Source organism: Medicago truncatula, chromosome 5, assembly GCF_003473485.1.
Source record: "Medicago truncatula cultivar Jemalong A17 chromosome 5, MtrunA17r5.0-ANR, whole genome shotgun sequence".
Taxonomy (NCBI): Eukaryota; Viridiplantae; Streptophyta; class Magnoliopsida; order Fabales; family Fabaceae; genus Medicago; species Medicago truncatula.
In genome coordinates, this window is record NC_053046.1 from 35,892,227 (window position 1) to 35,914,377 (window position 22,151).

The 22,151-nt window shown below is 30.5% G+C and overlaps 1 pseudogene; it reads right to left on the reverse strand.

The window, feature by feature from the left end:
• Nucleotides 1–10,557: 10,557 nt before the first annotated feature.
• On the reverse strand, nt 10,558–19,523 carry LOC11410272 (cucumisin-like; annotated as a pseudogene).
• Nucleotides 19,524–22,151: the final 2,628 nt, after the last annotated feature.

Sequence of the window (22,151 nt, forward strand, 5' to 3'; positions counted from 1 at the left end):
AAGATGTTTGTTTTGTTATCCATGAAAATTGATTTTATACATGCTGTATTTAAACTTTCCAATATTGATCGTAATATATATTATATGTTCCAAATCACCAAAAAAAAGTATATTGTATGTTCCTTCCTAGTTCCTACGAAAGTGTTTAGCTAACTTGAAAAGTATATAAATAAATAAACCCATGTTTAAGCAATCTAAAGTTCATAGGAATATAAAAGATGAAATATTACGATAGACTAAATTTAATTAATTAATTAGATAGTGTAAAAAAAATACTAGTAATAGGATACAATGATCATCATATGAACAACTTATTTATTAATAAAAAACACAAGAAATCCAACATACTAGAGACAATCATTTTATAAAAACTTACAAATACAAATCATAATAAGAAAGTTGACCCAATTATAAAATATTTATCTATTAACGGTATTTCTGAAGTATTTTCTACTTAATATGATTAGTGGTTAATGGATAATATACAAGTATGAAGTGAAATCTTGTAACAACAAAAGATATTAAGCCTCTTGTAGAAGAGGTGCCAAATGAAGATTGAGACGAGCAAAGCTTTGATCATGTTTACATGTTAACCTTCATATTGTAAAAACTTTATGTATATGTTTAATGTCATAATAAGATTATTGAAATCCGCATTATGTGTCACCTTGATTTTACAAAATCAATTTGATTATTCACGATAATAATTCTGACAAATTCATGCAATATCAATCATATTTATTAATAAAAAAGGGAAATTCAATTTCCTCAAACTAAATAATAAAAGGTAAATCACGTGTTTGTTTTCTTGGACCCAACGACCCACACCAAAAGGCCAAAGCAAGGAAACATACATGAAAGTTTGCACATGGAACTCAATTCAATATACAAATTCGGAAATGTTGAGGTTTCACCTACCTATGCATCTTCATATCAATTATAAACTTCCAAAATTTCACAAGGCAAAGCTAATTAGTTTGATCAAAGTGTATGTTTTTGTTCAGAACAAACCTCATCTCGTCTTATTATTATGTCCTTTTGGTTTGGGACATCACTACCTCAAAACAATTCCTCTCCCAATTCTTAATATAACTATCTTGAATATGAATTTTACAATCTCCTGTTATAAACATCCATTTGAAATCGATTAAAAAAACCCTCCATCTCATAATAATTTGTCTACTTGAAATCAACAAAGAAAATTATCCTGCTTACCTCTATTAACCTTTGTCAATACAATAATCCATAAAAATAAATTGCACTTAATATCATAAAGAACGAGATTTATTTCCAAAAATAAAATAAAAGTAAAAAGCAAAATTAAAGCACACCAAAAGAGTCCACAATTACTTAATGTGAGTAATTATGAGCCTTTGATTAAAATGAAACGGAAGGCTAGGATTTGGTGTCAATATAAAGTTTAACAGCTGGTGTCGATGGATCCTATATATATATATATAACTCTAAAAAAATAGTATATATATTAAAAAATACATTGTGCTCAAAAAATTACATTGATACTCTACGATCGTCTATTGCACGGTTTCATGTTATAAAATCGTTGAATATCAATCCATTATCAATGTTGTCAACTCTGAAGCCAAATTGTAAGTACCAAGTTTATCATGTAGATGATATATTTTAGAAGCACTTATTAACTTAGTTTAATAGAACTTCTTCAAAAAAAACTTAGTTTAATAGAAAACATATACTTTTTGCCCCCAATCTTTTTATATATTTGGATTTTGAGTATTCAATCATGAAAATGGCAATTTGTTCATTTTTTCTTCTATATAGAAAAATGAAGAGTGAGCATCCAAAAATTAAATTCAATCAAGGACATTTCAAGTCAGATCAGTGAGGACGAAATCGCTTAGCAAATCTGAATTTTGCTAAGAGAATCCAAGTAAGAAAGTCTAGGTTTTTGCGGTGTTGTTAGATTTTCCCAATGATCTGAAATTTGCATAGTGAAATCAAGTTTGAAAGTATGGAAATTTACAACACATAATTGGTTATGCAAGTCTGAAAATCACTAAAATCCTAAAACCTCTATTCTCTCTTTGTAACCTTCAACTTCATCAATACGGCATCCAAATTAATACACCCTTAGGTGCTTGGAGAAATGCAAGCAGACTTCATCAATATTGTATAAATTTGTTTTCTGATTTGATGGAAAATATTATTGATCGGGTTGGTACGGTTACTTCATCGTATAAACTATAAAATGCACCCATTTATGATGAATTGGTAAAAGAATTATGGAGATTTGCTAAGGTTACTTATGATGTAGTTTTAACTTTTAAGCTTGGTTTTGAGAAATGTAGTAGAAATATAGTGAAGACCACTTGATTAATTATTTTTGTTATGAAAAAATGTATGTGTGAAGGTATCATTTTCAACATAAACTATGAGCACATATTTTGGGAGATTAGAGTAGGGGTGTTCGTGGGTGGGTTTGGGCTGGGTTTGGCCAAACCTAAGACCTGAACCATATAAGATATTCCGGTTTGGGTGAGGTAAAATGTCCACCCGTTATATTAATAGGTGGGTTTGGACAAACCCACTAGTTTCCGGTTTGGGTTGGGTTGGGTTGGGTTGTGGGTTACCCAAATTATTATTTATTTTTTTTGTTAATATTAAACGACTAAATAATGCGTCCTTGTGTTTTTTCTCATAAAAATTACTCAACTTTTTATTTTCTTAAAAAAAATTGTGTAACCTATTTCACTATATTTTAGCGTTATAAAATAATAAATTATAATATTAAATAACAAATTTCATCATAAAATATTTACAACAAACTAAAGTTGGATGACGTAAAATTTAAACATCAAAATAACTAAAAAGTGCAAGATCATAATTTGTAACTATAACATATTTTGATTTTCAATATAGAAGAAGATGTGTTGTGTCAATTTTAGAAATTAGACTTTGATTTTCAATATAGGATTTGTTGTGTCAATTTTTGAAATTAGACTTGATTTATAACCAATTTTTTTTTTTTTTTTAAGAAAGATTATAACCAAAACCTTTGTTATTCTCCTTCCTCTTGTGAAAATGAAAATAAAAATATTAACATTATTGGGTAAGTGAGTTTATTGGATTTGGATCTGGTTTTACCCAAAATCCGTTATTTTTTGAGTTTATCATTTTTTAAAATCATATCCATCCAATCACCCAACCCAACCCATTTTTTTTAGATGAGTTTGACGATTTTTTTGGTTGACCCAACCCATAAACATCCGTAGATTAGAGTACATCTTAACTTTATTCATGATTATGGGTGGAGTACTAATTGTACTTATTGGTTCACATCTATTACAGGAATATACAAGTTTTTACTGTTAAAAAAGATCAAATATTAAATGTAGTCCGTTGACCTATACATTTTAGGTTATCGAATCATATATTATACTCTAATGGATTATTTTTTTTGACAAAATATATTCTAATGGATTTGTAAATCCAATTGGTTAATTTTTTTTTTTTTGAAGAAAAATCCAACTGGTTAATAAGAAGTCTATTGTAACTGGTTTAAATTTAACCTTGCGCCCAAGGTTCAGGGACATGCCTAGAACCATATGACTGATGTTAATTTAGGGATGTATGAATGAATAGAGGAGAGAATGCAAGAGACCAAAATTTAAATTTTTACGATAAACCTTTTTTGTCTATAGGGTTTTTTTTTTTGGTAACGTCTATAGGGTTTAGTTTTGAATGTTATGTTGATGAAAAAAAAAGTTGTTTTGATGATAAACATTTTAAATATATTCTTTACTTTTAGTAATTTTTTATATCTTAAAATAACATTCAAACCACCTTTTTTCCCTAAAATTTATCTATTAAAAATATTTACTATCATAGCTGATAAAGCATAAAAAATACCATATCCTTTTTCGTGGAACTAAATACATGAAGTTGAATAACCCTCCAAACAAAAGTAGCATAAGAGACACATTAGATATAATTCACCAACCAATCTTATTAATGTAATTATTAGGTATGAGATAGACTTTTCTCAAATACAAAATGATTGGTATAAAATAATCAAGTTTAGGGTTCATATCACTGGGTGGAGGTCGGTCACGACAACATGGGAGATGCTTACAAAAGATTGGATCACATGGTTGATATGGAACGCAACAAGGTGGTAAATCTTGTATGTTTCCAGCTAGAGCACCTGTGATAGCCACAAGAAGCAACACAAATTTCAAGAACATATTCAACAAAGATTTCATTATAACCAAGTTTTGTTTTCAAAGAAAGAAAATTGTATATCTTGTATGTTAGAGCAATTTGCTCTTATTTATAGGCAAAGAGTGAATACTCTTAAACTTCATAATTGAAAATATTATATGTTAATCATGTCCGAGCGTTAAATTTTTTTTTATCCTATTAAGTATCATTTTTATTTATGTTGACTGACGATTAATACATTTTTATTTTCACATGATCTTCTTTTAAAAGATATTCTTAAAATAATTTATTATTTATGATATTGTATTAAAACTATTCCATTTATAACTATAAAATATTATATATTAAGTCTTTATTAAGATATATCTAGTCAAATATTAATAAGATAATTAACATAAATAAGATCTTTTTTTGACTTAGACATAAATAAAACGATGAACATTATATATATTTTTTGACTAAGACATAAATAAAACGATTACATTATATTTTAACCTTAATATATTAAAAACAAAGCATATATGATTAAGAATATAAATATATTATTAATTTTTTAATAGATTATAAATTGTAAATATTAATTGGCTTAAATAATTCTATTAAAATATTATTATTAAATTTTTGTATATAGGCAAAGAGAGAATCCTCTCAAACTTCTTAATTAAAAATATTATATGCTAATCACGTGCAAGCCTTTTTATATATTTATCTTGTTAGGTACTATTATTTTCATTAAGTATTATTTTTATGAGAAATGATATTTGTACAACTATTTTAACATTTGTACAACTTTCTCTTTCATACTCACTTTATGTTTTTATTCTCTTTCTTCCTTTTTTTCTTTATTGTTGTTTTTTATCAATGAGAAGAGAAAACAACAAAGTTGTTTCAAAGTTGTACCAAAATGATTGTTAAAATATCACTACGCTATTTTTATTTATGTTGACCGACTAGTAATACATTTTTATTTTATTAGGCTCTACTTTTGAAAGATATTTTTTTTTAGAATAATTTATTATTTATGTATAGTATTCTAAATATTCAAATTATAAAAATGTAAAATATGAAGTCTTTTTTGAGATATTTCTAGTCAAATATTAATAAGATATTTAACATAAATAAGATGTATTTTCTATTCAAGCATAAAAAAGACAATGACCTTTATATTTTTAAATTAGCTTAAATATACTTTTCATCCTCTATTTTGATAAAAATTAACTTTTAATTCTCCTATTTCTAAAACCAACTTTTTGGTATCTAATAAGAATCTTTTCGGATTTTTTTGTTCCCTCTCTAATTTTGATGATGTTAACTCATTTATGACGTGGCGTTGAGGTGGTTGTAGTGAGGTGGAGTAGGTATTTTCCACATCATCATTTTGATAAAAATTAAATAATTTATTTTGTATAATTTAAATTCTTCAATTAGTTTATTAATAGTCACAATTTTAAGAACAAGTTCATGCTCATCACCATCATCAACAACAACACAACCATCACACCATCATTAACAACACACTTGTATCATCATCATCAACAACACTAACATCAAAACATATCATCATCCAGTTCCATGGTTAAAACACATATAACACAAAATGCATTGATATCCAGGCCCCTAAATATAAAACCTAAATCCCCAAATTTAAAACCCAAAGAAATAAAAGTCTCAAATCCACAAAAAAGAGAAAGTGAGAAAGACAAAAAATTAAAAGCCACAAATCTACAAAATCCTTCTCCAAAACTAAAACATATCATCATTGTTGATTTCTAACAAAGATGGAACTCAATCTAATTGAGAAGCATTCTGGAAGTTGCACCCAATTGCAAGTAACAGTGATGTGGTAGAGAAGTATGGGTTCAACAATGACAATACAATCAAAGACAACTCTAGTGAGTTGGATGTTACGATCCCTAATAGTGGACAAAGAAGGTTTAATGAAAAATTACATGGACTTGGAAAAATAAGACGAGAAGGACCTGAGAGTGAGATTTTGAGCTTTGATTTTTAGGGAAAAATTAGCAAGCTTAGGGTTTTAATTTAGGGAAAATAAAAATCATTTTTCAAATTATTATTATTATTATTTGAGGGAATTACTATTATTTAAAATTAATCTTAAATAATTTAATTAAAAAATGACATGGACTCGTTTAAATCCATCTCACTATCTTAACGCCACATCGCAAATGAGTTTGACACATCATCAAAAGTGGAGGGGATCAAAAAATTCCTAAAAGTTTCTTAATAAAAATGGAGGGGGGTCAAAAAATTCCTAAAACTTTCTTAATAGAGGGACCAAAAAGTCTGTTAATCAAAATGATGATATGGAAGTGTATGAAAGCATTGAAGGGTGAGATGGTGTTATCGGTGAACCTAACACAATCAAATGAGGTGAGATGTTGAGAGAGGAAGTCGTGAAGGTTGCGGAGGTGACATTGTGCTTTCACAAAGGCCAAGGTTATTGGAGGAAACTCATATTGAGTGGAGCTTCCACTAATAGAACTAGAAGAAGACAACCAACAATGACTTGTAGCCATTTGGTAAGAGATAGGAAAAGACAAGATATTGTTGCACTAAAGCGGTACAACTAAGGACATCTTGGGTGTTATGCTCTATTTTAGAGCATGTGATTATTCAAGAAGACATAATGCCTTCTTGAGGGTTGAAAAGTGTACGACACCACTTGTGGGATCACCTAAAAGGACAAAGGTAATTTGAGGCAATTGGATCTTCTAAAGGACGTGAATAATCACTCTTGGGCTCAAAAGGTTATGGTGAATCTTGTTGGACTACATAAAAAAGGCTAGTGTGTTTGGATGCAAGAATCTTTTAGAGGGTTGAAGGCATTCTTAAGGTTAAAGAGGTAAATGTGAAAGCTTGTCTAACTACAAATTGTAGTTGCATGCAAGGAGAAGGATCAGACTTGGAAGCTTCTGAGACTATCGATGTTGGTTGGATGCTAGTGGAGGCCGGTCTCTTGATCAAGGTTCAAGCGGGGCTTTGAACTTGACTTTTTTTCTTTCTTGAGGACTAGTTTGAGGCAAGGTTAAGAAGATCGGTGGTTGATCGTTAAATAAAGATGGAGACCTGTTGTTATTTTAGTCAAAATTATGTGTTTAACTCACGTAAAACATATTATTGGCAAGATGGGATCACGACACAATTTTCTACCAGCCATGGCAACAATATTATGTACTTTTGGGATCAAGAAATGGTGTGGGTAAATTGTAGCGTGTTTATAAAGTGTAATTTTTAACCAAATTGATAAAAAAAAAACTCATTGAAATCAAATGATGGAACTTTTAGGAACCATATATGCTAAGGATTTAGGGTCTTTGGGTGAGATTTAAGGGTTAGAAACATGTAGTATTTTTAAACCAAAAGAGGGTGCTATTGGGAAATGGTTGGTGCCCTATGGGGAGAGATTCATTGGTTGGGAAACATACGAGGGACATAAGATTTGTGAAAATCTTGAGTCATGTTGTCAATTCATGGTTGCTGCCTTATGTTGTCTATTATTTATTTCTCAATTGTCCTAATTTAATTGTCAATTCATGTCATTGGTAGTAATGATGGAGATAGCAGCGGAGGATGCTGAGTCATGTTGCAGTGTTGATGAATATAGTGGGCTGCACATGATAAGGACGATGGTGAAGGTACTAGTAATGGTAGAGTAATGGATAGATCATACAGAAAGTGTGGGGAAGTTTAATCATGTGTGTTGATCTTTCCTTGCAGACACCTATGCTTGTGTATTATGTGTGGGGCTATGGTTCTTAATCTTGATTAGTTATTTAGTGGTCTCTGTTTTTGTGTTGTTATGAGTACACAATTTATGTATCTTGACACATCTCCAAATTTTAGTGACTCACTTCTACACATTTGATGTAGCAGAGATGCAGAAAATGATCATAGAAAGTGTAGAAATGGAAATTTTGAGGAACCTGCACTAAAGGTATGGAAACATCATGATAGCTATATTTTAAATTTTTAATTTAATAGCAAATATTGTCAACTGTTTTTGTCTTAAGAGTTTTGTTTTTGGTTTTAAATTCGTTATTTTTGTCATTGTATTGAGTTTGATTGGAGTTTTAAATTCGTTATTTTTGTCATTGTATTATTCTTGTCTTTTAGAAGTTAAATAAATGGTGGTTTTAGTAGCCCTTTGTGTTGAGTTTGATTGGATGTCTTCCTTTTTGATTTCAGGCTATAGTTGGAAGGGATGTCAGAGAGGGCACTATTAAAGATGTTAAAGAATGTCAAAAGAAAAAAAGTAATTCGTCTTTGGTTTCGACACATGTTAATGGAAGTAACCAAAAAACACATGTTAATGGAAATCAAGTTGTGTCTGCTAATTATGTTGTAGAGATTGGAATTGTAGAAGTTGATTACATTGAATTTTAGAATTATGATATTTGGTGATATTTTCGGTGCTTATAATTATTAGTTTTTTTGTCCCGTGAGCTTAACTCAGTTGGTAAGGACAATGCATAATATATGAAAGGTCCGGGGTTCGAATCCTGGCCACCACAAAAAAAAAAAAAGTTATTAGTTTCTTTATTTTGTAATTTGGTAACATTTGTTATTGATTTTGTGTGTTTACTCTCTAATTTTTTTTGAATACCTTTGTTATTTGAGCTGAAAAAATTTTGATGTAAAATATTTATCAGTATTTTTCACATCGGTGGGCAAGTTAGCCGATGTAAAATAAGTATATGTATTAAAATTAACTAGAATTCACATCCGTATATCCTATAAGGGATGTGAAAAATACATATTTGACATCTGTTTCAATGGTTCAACCGATGTGAAAACTTTTGACATAAGTATAATTTATCACAACGGTTCCAAACCTGATTTGAAATGTTGCTGACATCGCCTTTAGTTACATCGGCTGGGAACCGATGTGAAAAGTCAATATTACAGATGTGAAATGTCATTTCTGTTGTAGTCCCTTTCGACTTGAAGTAAAATCTCGATTTTGACAACCTTTCAACTGTGTGATAAAAGGTATCGTCGATTCTTCTAGGACTTCTAGAGTTCATAATCAATTTATTTTTCTAAATTAATTGACTAAAAACATTATATTTTTTTTGGCTGAATTTGATCGTTATTTGATAATAATGTAAAAAAAACTTAGGATCGTGGCTTCCATCATAACAAAAGAACCTTCCCTATAAAAAAAATCATAACAAAAGAAACTTCAATCCCAATTCTTTTTTCCTTTTCTATGAAAATCAAAATTTTAAAGGCGGGGTAAACTAATGTCACATGTAATTGTAAGGTACTCTATGATAAATAAAAAATTAATAAAAAAAAGAAGAAAGGAAGAGGATAAAAATAAGCTCCCCAAGTGGAGTAGACTCAATGATTGAACAATTATTTTTCCTTTTCTATGAAAATCAAAGTTCTAAAGATGGGGTAAATTAATGTCACATGTAACTGTAAAGTACTCTGTGATAAAAAAAAAAATAATAATAAAAAATAAAAAAAGAAGAAGATAAAAAGAATGCAAGGAATAAAAATAAGCTCCCCGAGTGGAGTAGACTCAATGATTGAACAATTATTTCTGTCTTTATTTCATAAAACATTCTAGGGTTAAATATGTTATTGGTCCCTATAAATATACCAACTTTTCGTTTTAGTCCCTCTAAAATTTTCCTTCAACTTTTAGTCCCTAAAAAAAATTTCATCTTCACTTTTGGTCACTCTTTTAAAGTAAACTCATGTAGAATTCATATTTTTGAATCAAATTTTCCAGAAAAATTCATAATATTATAATAATCTCTCCCGAAAAAAAATAAAATTTTTTAACAAAACATATTTAATATGAATTTTTATATTATTTATGGTTAAAAATTCATATATAATTTATGTTTACTTAAAAAATTCTAATTTTTTTTTTTTGGAAATGTTTTTACAATATTCTACACATTTCTGTATAATTTTATTAAAAAAATACTAAAATTTACTTTGAAATAGGGACCAAAAGTAGTGACTCAAAATTTTATAGGGACTAAAAATTGAAGGAAAATTTTAGAGGGACTAAAACGAAATGCTGTTATATTTATAGGGACCAAAAACATATTTAACCCAACATTTTAATACATATTCGATATATAAGAACTCAATCCTAGTACCAAGGGACAACTGTAGGTAGGTAGCTAGCTATCAACTAATGACCAAGATAATTGTGCAGCTGTAGAGAAAAGGAACATTTAGTATTAAGGTGACAAGGCAGGAATTCAAGAGCTTCTCCTTCTAAACTTTCCTTTTCTTTTCTCCTTCTAACTTTTACTATTCCTTTTCTTCTTTTGATTCACACGCTTCTTCAATATCGATTAGAGGTTACAACAATGTCTATTCAACATTTGATACTAAATGGTGGAAAGGAAGCTTGACCTTCTTCTGAACTCTTTCTCTAAGCCATAAGGGATAACTAGTATTTGCTTCACAACTTCTTTTTCCAATATCTCGTCCCTCCACCTTGACAATATCATTCCAAGCTTGTTGTACTCTCCTTGTCTCAACAATTTCTGCATCCATGTCATATATAACAAAAGTAGTTAATGCTTCCTTAGCAGGTTCTCCCCTGTGAGGATGACCTAGTTGCCTCAAAGCCAAAACTGGGTTGTAGTTTATTACACTTTTAGTCCCCATAAGTGGTACATTAGGGAATGTTCCACACCTTTCCTGCATCAAGATTTACCATATATTTAGCCCAATCTTGTCTTGTTTTAGGCTTTACATCACACATCATAAAATCCTTAATAGGGCAACTCCTCTTGCATCCATTTTTGAATATGTGAGTCACCAACCAAACATATAAAGCTGGTAGACAACACAAAATTCTCTTGCCTTTTTTCTCATAACAATAATTTAGCGTATAATATACATCAGCAAGAACAGTGTATGTTGGATTCTCTCCATTATCCCTGTAAGCTAGGAATGCATCAATTGCTGCAAAATCTATGAGTTCTTGTGCACTCGGGAATAAGATTGTCCCATAGATAATAAGTGCTAGCACATCCCTAAACGCAACCCAATCCCCATTTTCTGCCAAGCATCGTGCTTTTTCTTCAATTAAATTCCTTGGAAACCCACAAGTACCTTTTCTATTTTGAATCATATCTTCCAATTTTTTAATATCATTGACTTTTAATACATTAGCAATTTTTTGTACTCTGGGGTATTTTCCTGGGTAACAATAAGGCTTCCCTTTCTCTAATGGATACCCTAGAATCTGCTCAAACTCTTCCAAGGTAGGGGCTAACTGAAAGTCTTTAAAAATAAAGCATCGTAGATCGGGGTCATAAAATTGCACCAACGAGCTAATAGCATCAACTTGAACATCAAGTTCCAGAAAGTCAAGAATATTCCCATATCGCTTAACAAACTTCTCACGGTTCTCACCTATTAAGAGGCGCCCGAGAGCTTTCAAGTTATCCACTTACAGATTGCTGACCGTTACAGACACCGTTTTCTTTGTGATATTCTCAGCACTTGATCCCATTTTGGTTGAAGATACTCACAACTAAAAGCTCAAACTTGTGATTCAGACCTACAAGATTATTAGCGAGAATGTTTGTTGTATATTTTGATGTTCTAAAAGAGAAAATAGTGGCATGGAAAAGTACTATTTTTTTTTTTTTTTTTAAACTTTGTGCAACTTAAGCAAATGGTGACGGAAATAAAACATATACTACTTTTCACTTACTTAGTAGAAAAATTGTAAATTTTTACATTTATAAATAAATTTTGGGTGCACAATGAGCCCACCATCACTCTAGTGTAAAAAAAAAAAAAATCACTTGGAAGCCAACGTAAATAAATTTTGTTATGTTATTAATTTTGTTTTCCTTTTTTGGAGGACTTTGTTTGTGTTCTTAAATGCGACATGTTTTTATCACAAAAGATCAAAAGGGTCATATTTTTTTCCTTTTCAATTTATGGGCAGAGAGAACTACAAATAGAATAGAAAAAAAAATACAAAAGTTCTTAAAATATTTTTTTTTTTTGAGGGAGAGGAGTTTTTAAAATATTATAAACGACGAAATAGTAAAATAAAATTTAGTAATAGAGTAGCTATAAGGACATTTGTTTGTATTCTTAAATGCGACTTATTTTTATCACAAAACAACAAAAGAGTCATATTTTCCTTCAAAAAAAAAAAAACAGAAGGGTCATATATTTTTCCTTTTCAATTTATGGGAGAGAACTTAAAATAGAAAAGAAAAAAATGCAAAAGATTTTTAAAATATTATGGACCAAGAAATAGTGAAATAAAATTTAGATTATTATTTACCTTTGCAAATTTTAATTGCACACTGTCTATTTTGCCCACCGCCTGTTTTATCTATTATCTGAAAAATTAAAAAGACCAAGTTACCTAGCGAAACAATTATACAAAACTAAATAAATGTTCATAAAACACGACAACACATATATATAAAATAAAATCAACAGCACAATGGATCAAAACAAATTAAATCAATCCCAAGGAGAAGAAATGAATATTGCAATGCCTTGTCAGAAAAATGAATATTGCAATTAAAGAAGAACAAATTAATAAAGAGAGAATAAATGAATATACTTTTTAAAAAAGAGAAGAAATCCCTCAAAAAATAAAAAATAAAAGAGAGAAGAAATGAATATACTTTTTAAAAGAGAGAAGAAATGAATGAATGCACCACAAATTATTCTCTCAAATAAGTACCACTTCTGTTTTATGTCTTTGTTAATTTTTCGATCCTAAACTTTTAAAATTTAAGTGCATACCTTATAATTAATGCGAGTGAACTAGTGATGAATTATCAATGGATGGAAACTGCAGAGGTTTGTTGTAAGTGTAAATCAATGAGCAAAGAAATAAGTAGAGGAATTAGGGATATAGTTTGAGTGAATTGTGAAGGAGAGAATTTGAGTTTGAGTATGGAAAGAGTATTTATAGACATCGAGGTGGCAACCACTGAGTAACAAAATTTGCTTTCCTAAGTGATCTAAGGTTAATTAATTCATTTGAGTAGTAATTGAAATGAACTTTGAAGTGAATTACTGCAAAGTTGTTTTTTTTTTTTTTAAATTAATTACTGCTTTAAAGTTTTTTTTTTGTTTGAAAGAATTACTGCTTTAAAGTTGTTAAGTTAATGTTTGAACATATGTGAAAATTGAGTTAAAAGACTAAACACAAATTCTTTCATTCAGTAGAAATAATGTTGTGTGAATTAAAAAAATTGGAAGTCCTACATTGGATGAATCACACAAAGTCGAAATGGTGGTATCACCATATTTGAGTGGATTTAGTATCATATTGATAGTTTTGAGAACTTAAAGTTAGAATAGTGATAACACCATATTTGAGTGATTTTAGCACCATAACAGAATGATAACAATAACATATTAAAATGATTTCAGTATTAAAGAGTGGTCTTAGTACCATATTTAAGGTGTAAATCTCGAACGGTTTTCTATGGTGCAATAGTTTTTCGTTTTTGTGTTGTGGGTTGCATTTTTTTTAATTATTTTAGTAATTTTATTGTTATTTCCGTATATTTAGGAAAGGAAGGAAAGGTTTGTGTAGAATTTGTTGCGAGCAGGTTGGGATTCCATGCTCTCTTGCCAAGAACTTTTTTCAATCAATTCCCTCTCTACTACGGGTTCGTTATCCACCTCAATATTTTTTATTCTTAGTTTATTTTAGTATGGGGAATATGAAGATTAATTTTTGAATATTTTTGTTTATTTTTGAATACTTGTTATTTGTGCAATCCTTACGTGCTCCTCATGACATTGTTTGAATAGAGGTATGGAAGATAAAATAAAATTTCAATGAAAGCTATGTGTCCATCCTTTTTTGTCAAAAAGCATATGCATTTTGAAAAAAGTTCTAGGACAAAGCATTTCTTGTTTTAGGAAGCTCCTTGAGGCACTATTCCATTATATCCCAATTGTGTTCAACAAGCTCAATATGAATGAAGGAGAATAGTTAAGGTAAGCAAACAAACAATTTAAGCTCAGGACATCTTGGTGGACTACTTGTGTAATCTGATCCTTCAAGATAAAAAGTAAATTTTGACTTGACATAGTTCTTATCTGATTCAACATAATTGGGATCAAGGTACTGGATTAGGTTCATATGCGGATTGGAGGTACTGATGGCATAGATGTGGATGCTGAGAACCAACCCTCGAGCTGCGAGTTAGCTTAGGACCATTTAGTTAGTTTTATGATTTTACTGATTTTGATTTGGTCTCGTTTGGATAAACAGCTTATATAGATGCTTATAGTATTAGTGCTTATAACATTAGAGCTTATATCACAAGCTCTTATACTTAATAAACTATTTATGTTTGGATATGTACACTAAAAAGTACTTACATAAATTGAAGTGTTTGGATGTGACATTACATAAGCAATTATCGAAATTTTAAATATTTTTAATTTAACAAAAAAATCAAAGAATTGAACCACAATTATCAAGATTTTTTTTTGATAAAATTAATCAAGGCGTAAAAAAACAATTATCTTGGTCAATAACAGAAGACATTGATTGCAAGACTGAATCATGTAAGAAAATTAAGGGATTCAAATTGTTAATCTAATTGTGCCGCTTAATGCAATATCACTGTCTTATAGTTGTTGCCCAGTAGCCATGAAAACCAACGTGAGTTAATTCACGTTGGGATTTCAATGTGATTTTTGCAGATTTATAACTAGTGTGAGTTAACTCATGCAGGGATAATATGGACATTTATTTTGGAAATGAGTAAAACCGTTTGAGTAAAGAGCATAATTTCGATTTTAATTATGCTACATGGATCCTCTAAATTGAGTGGTTTAATTATGCTACCTGGATCCATTGATGGGAAGCAATGGGAGAGAGCCATAAACACAGGAAATTGAAGGTTTCAAGAAAAAGAAATACTAAGGTGCGAAAATTAAAGTTGGTGTCACCATGCACTTTCAAACGAGTAATTAACAGTCTCTAGATTAAACCAAATCAATGGATGAGATTTGGTGCCAACGAATCCGTTGACACCTGGTGTCAACAGATCCTGAGATTTGCACCATAATACTAATTGAGATTCAACAAACCACAAAAATTGCAAACCGTTAAAATAAATGAGTTTAGGTAGAAGTACCTTGGAAAAATAGCATGAAGAATTGTAAAATAAACTGAGTTTAGGCACATACAAGCGATGAAGGAGAGGGATCACGTGTGCCATCGTTTTAAGGATTTTTTTAAGACTTACACCTAGTGTCAACGGATATTGCCTCATACATATATGTGTGTGTATTCAAACACAAAGATGTCCAATGAAATGAAAAAAATAGAGAATAAGAAAATATAATAATTTAACCAATCTTATTAATGAAATTATTACATATCAGATAGACTTTTCTAAACTATAAATGATTGGTTTTATCACAACAAAAACGCTGCAAAGTATTAGGGCTTCAAATAAGCAGGTGGAGAGTCGCGGCAACATGGGGGATGTTCACATGTTCTCGGTTGGCATACAGTAGGAATTGGACAACATAGTGGTAATCGACCATGCACATTGCCTACCATAGCACCTCCAATAGCAAGAACTAACACTACAAATTTCAGGAACAATTTCAAGAGAGCTTCCATTATAACCAGACTTCGTTTGCAAAGATAAGAAAATTGGATATCTTATTGTGAGTGGTATTGTAAAGAAATGCATAATTATTTATAGTCAAATTGAGCATCCTGTTCAATGTCATAATTGGAAATATTTAAATGTTAATAATGTATAAAGGACATATAAATTATTTATATATTAAACAATTTACAATGGTTCAAAACTTTCAACAATCCTCGATACCCACTTTTTCAATTTTCAACATTCCACGTCATTTTTTCTCTCTTAATTCAACACCCATTTAATTTTTACCTATTCAATGATTTTTTCATTCAACACTCTACCCCACCACCTTTATTTCTTATTCTTATTTAATTTTATATTTTTGTTTTTATAATTACAATTATCAATTATAATTAAATTAAAATAAAGATACACTTAACAATTTTTTTTTTGTAAAAACAAAATTTATTTAAATATTTTATTTTTATTTTCTTAACTTAAAATGCAATACAACAAACTAAGCACGCGACACACAAATAGTTTAAAATGCAAGACAACAAACAAGCACACAACACACAAGTAATTTATTTAATACGATACAAATCATCTTCAATCACGAAACATTCCAAACTTTGTCCATATGTGCTTCACTAGATCTGCTTACAATCTGTTTTTCTCCTGTTGCACCAAGGTGAACTCTTTCAATTGCTCAATCTCTTGCACCTTGATTTCTTTGAATTCAACCCACTCCTTTTCCACCTCCTCCAAGGCAGCAACATCCTTGCTTTTCTTTTTACCTTTTTTTTTTTAGCTGCCTCCCTACCCATTGGACGAGCACTAGATCCTACAGAGTCCTCGTGAGATCTCTTAGATCCACTACTTCTTGACCCAACATTTCCTCCCATCTGACTATCATAACGTGGTTGATCGCGGAGAACGCGTCATTCTTCCTTTAAAGTAAATTGAACATTCTTCCCACATGCAAATAATTCATGCGCTTTTGCCAAAACATCATCTTCCGACCAACCGCTTCCTTGCAAACGCTTAGCACTTTCATAAGCACCAATCCATTTATTTATTACTTTTTCACATGCAATCCATTTATCCCTGTAAGCAAGAACATATGTGTTTAATTTAATCAATCATGGAAAGGAAAACAAACCTTGAGAATATCAGGTGTAACTATGCTAGGACCCCTTGCTGAAAAAGAGGCAACAACGGGTGTCAAAGTATTTTCTGACTCAGTTGTCTTAAAGATGGTTGCAGTTGGAGTCCTGTAAATTGATTAATGCAAGAAATTTTAGATAAATGTGATTGTCTCAATTATGGTTAAGTGTATATGGAACTTGTATTTGATACCTTGTAGAATATATGTATTTATGTATTTTCTTGGCATCCTTTGTTCGAAGGTAGCATCCAGGCAAGGGAAAAGAGAATGCAGTATCTCTTGAAATTTGACCTTGTGTCAAGACACCAATAGCCCCAGCTCTAAAGGCTTCTTGGCTTCCTATGTGACCTTTGCAAAGAACAATTTTTCCTTTCACCAGCAGACTATTCAGGGAATTGAGTGAGCAAAACCTTCAATTTTGAAACACTTTCATTAGCAAATTATTGACCAAGTTTAGTACATATTTTTTCCGTTTATTGTTTTTCCATAATGTTAAAGTTTTACATCATTTGTTGTTAACTTCAATAATATAAAGAATAGTTACTTGGATTTGTGTCCATTGAAGCCAGCTTGAGTGTTTGGTGCATCTCCAGCATAGATAATAGGATACATGTTTCCCGAAAGGTCGAATATATTTATGGAGATACCCTAACATTAAGCAAAAATATTGACATTGTTAATATTGTATCTATTAGATTAGATTAGATATAAAAATATACGTAATTTCTAACTAATCATTCAAATTATCGATCAACTCAAAAACCAAATTAGGTTAGCTTACGTTGTGTGACTTTATATTTTGAAGTTAGAGAAGATGAAGTAAAGGCTTGTTATATAATATAATATGATAAAAAAAATGTATTTACCTCGTAAATGTTGTTGTCTCTTAATTTTACTTAAGTAACAAATTTTCTCTCTATGGTTCCAGCACCCACTACAATAGACCAAGGTGAAAAATTATCTAAGGATGTAGGTTGTGGTCCATCGTTTCCTGCTGCAAACACCGTTAACACTCCATTTTTCATCGCATGAAAAGATCCAATGGATAATGGATCTTTAAAAATGCTATGATGATTTTCTATTTCTCCTCCAATTGACACTGATAACATGTCAACCCTGTCTGCTATTGCATCATCGAAAGCCGAGAGAATGTTTGATGCATCACATGCAGAAGACCGGAATACCTTGTATACAGCAATTCGTGCTGATGGAACCCCACCTCTAGATGTTCCATGTCCTAATCCTAACATACTTGCCTGGCTAACAATGTTCCCTGCAGCTGTTGATGCTACATGGGTCCCATGACCTACATAGTCTCTTGGAGATCCGACATCATTGAAACTAATACCATAATACCGAGCTCCAATTATTTTACTACAAAAACATATATATATATATATATATATATATATATATATATATATATATATATATATATATATATATATATCAATTGTTAGCATTATACTCTTTTTTTTTGTTTGTAAAATTAATATTTTAACACGAGTTATAGGACGGCGCGTTACTTGTTGCAGGTGAAATTGTAAGTCTGGCAAATTCCCTTCCATTTACTTGGAGGTGGACTAAACCCTTCATCGTTGAAACTATTAGATTCTGGCCAGATCCCAGTATCGATCACTCCAATAATTACATCTTATTCATAGTATTTCCTCTCCACATATTGTGGAAAGCCTATGAAGTCCCATGACTTTGTTGTAAGTAGAGATCTCTTTTTATCAGGAAAGATGGACACCACCCCATCAAGTTCTACATGACAATTTTCACAATTAAAAATAAATAAATTTAAGTAGAAAAGCTATATATAACTTTTTCAATAGGCAAAGTTGAGTCTCTACACACACCAGCCATTTTGTCGGCTTCTGCCTTTGTGAGCTTAGCTACAAATCCATTGAAGCTACGTTTGTAATGGTGAATTATAAACTTCGGTTCACTGCAAAAATTGTGAACTAAAGTTTGATCTAATAATACATTAATGCAAAGTAAATGGAACTTGAAAACATCATCAACATGTATATTTAAACTCACGGTTCAAAAATAAAATACATAAGAGAGGTGAGACTATTGAAAACACAACATATGGAGTTATAAAGAAACAATGAGCCTCCACTTTTATTCACACCCTCCTTTTTACGTATATACTCCTTCTCATTTTTGAAACCTTCTTTTCAAAATACTACTCTTAACTTTTGAACAACTCTTTGCTAAAAAATGTAACCTGTCTACTGTAACTTGTTGTAGAAGATTCTTGCAGTGGAGCAATGAGGAAGTTTCGTCCTTTCTACTATTGCCGGTGTAAACAATATAAGTCTGCATTTTTTTTTTTCAATACAACATATTTGTGAGTTATACGAAAATTTGTTTGTTCTAGCAAAAATAAGTCACAAAAAACTTGAATCACATAAATTTGATAAGGAAAGTTTAAGTGCAATTGCCTTCAAGTCATCTTCAGAAGATGAGTAACATTTCACTACAAGTGATGCAAGGCTAAGTAGGAGAAACAAAAGACCAATAGAAGATTTTCCGTCCATTGTCAAACTAGGAATAACATAGAAAAAAAGAAGTTAATAACATATGCAAAACAACACACTGGTTAAAAGAAACATATTCAAAAACAACACACTAGATGGTGTACATTTATTTATAATATATTTTTTGTGTGTTATATATAACCCTAAACTATAATCTCATGAGTATACCGGTTCAATGGTCAGCTTGATTTCGATTACATTTATCATAAAAAAGATGCAGTCAATCAGTTCACTAATGCAAATGTAGCTAATTCCATAAATTTTTGGGATATATGTATGTTAAGAAAAAATTTAATTTTTTAAAATAAACTATTTTTTCACTTTATTTTCTTTTTCAAAATAGTTGTACAGAAAACAATACAAATTGTTTAATATTATTACTTTCAGTGTGTGTGTGTGTGTATATAATTTTTTTGAATAAGTTGGGTATATAATTTTTAAAATAGTAAAACATTCTTAACGTAAATGCATGGTACTTATATACTACAAACGAAATGACTACTACCACTTTACTCGATAAGGATGAATGGTATGGATTTCACATGATGAGGTTTTTTAGAGAAGAGAAAAATGCAAGGATGCATTGTCACAGTGGAATTAGAAATTATGAGGGTAAATAAATTAAGAGATAAGTTATGCTCCTTGTGGCCTAGAATGTTTTTATTTTCCCCTATGATCGAAGAAATTCTAAAATATGGATTTATTGTGAACTCGCTTGGGCGGTCTCTAAAATCTCGCTTGAATTTGGTCTCTAGAGGTACTCGTTCGGAATGAACCACATTCCGAAATATGGGCATTCACGAAAAAGTCGCACTCTAGATGAGATTCTAGCAATAACCAAATAGGAAGTACATCCGAAAAGGTTTATCACCGAACCTCTAACTCCCTAAGGTTGCACTCAGGCCCGGTTATAGGACCCCACTCTGTGTGTGAAATTGTGTATGTGTTGTGTGTGAGGGGAGCAAAACAAAAAAAAAAAAATCACCCAATGTGTAAAACAACTACACATGTATAGTTGGGTTTAAAATGTGAGTGGTTAAGTCCCACATCACATATGAATGGGTAAAATATTGGATATAGAAGAGAGATGACCCACATTACCCAATTCTTTAATATTTTGGTTATGATGTGTCACTCTCTTGTGGTCGTGGAGCATTGATATGTTGTTGGTATCGACGCTCCTCCGAACTCTCCAACTAGTTGTATCAGAGTCCTGATTCTGGGAAATTGGAAATGGGAATGAGATCCTCATATTGGATCAAGTATATAAATGTAATACAATTGTATTACATGTTTTCTAGCTAAGGTTCCAATATTATACAAAATAAAATAAATATATACAATAAATTAAAGAAAATGGTATAACGTATAAATAGAATTACAAGTCGTCACGATCAAAAAGTCTCTCATTGTTGATAAGATTTACTTTTAAAAGAATGAGAGGACTAATAGATCGTCACGACTAGAAGCCTCTCATATATTTATTGCAAAGATTTAACTTTAAGAAAAAAAAGAGGACTAACATGATAAAAAAAAAAAAAAAAAAAAAGTCTCTATTGTTGAAATTTCATTTTGAAAGAAAGTGAGGACTAACTTATTGTCCAAATACCCTCACAACAAAAAACCTAACTGGTAAGGGAAGAGTGTTACCTGAGATTTAGAGACCCTCTTGTTGAACCGATTAATGTATCCTTTGCAAAACCGTAGGATGTATAAGCTAGACAAACATTGACCAAGAAAATATATATAAGTATGTAATAAAAGAAAAATATGTATTTTGATGTTGCCGTGGGACTGTGTACGTGGCTTTACCTATATATAGTTGGTGTTTTCTCTTTGTTCCTTGAGGGTAGGTAGTGCCCTTTGCTTTTGGCTGGGCTTTTGTTTATGAAGAAAACAGAAACAAAAAAAAACATTGAGAAAGGATTAAATTGAAAAGGAATTGAACATATAGATGGAAATCAATCTAGAATATTTATTTTATCCTATTATCAAAAGATTTACAGCAAGACAAAATACCTTTGCAAGTGTTTCTCTAGGAGATTTGCTAGGGTTTTTTCTTGCTTGCTTCTTACCTTAGCTTTCTGTTAACTTCAAAAAATATGAAAATCAACCTTAGAACATGAACTTAAACTTCATTATCTTTTTCAAACTGAAGCACTTGTACATGTTGGCGAAGACAAGAAAGAAGCAATATATATATGCATATGATAACCACTTTTACAACTTATTCTTCCACAAATCTATATACTTATATTAAAAGAAATGTCCTTACCATTTTGCCCCTATTAGGGGCAATTTGGTAAATTAATTATTGGCTGAGTTTTTTTTTTTTTGAAGGTTGCCTATGAATTTCCATTTTTGCCCCTAACCAATTTTTTTAATTATTTTCTAATTTTTATACTTTTAATTATTTTTCAATTTTTATATTTTTAACTATTTTTCAATTTTTTCTCCCAAATTCAGTTGCTTCTACATTGTCGTTGTGGGAGATTAAGGTATCGTTTGACCCGACTTTTTTCAAACTTCTCTACATTTTTAAGGAGAATTTAGGGCAAACACAATATCAATTAAGTACTTACTAAAAAAAGAACATTTTTTGAACGCATAAAATTGAACGGAATGAGC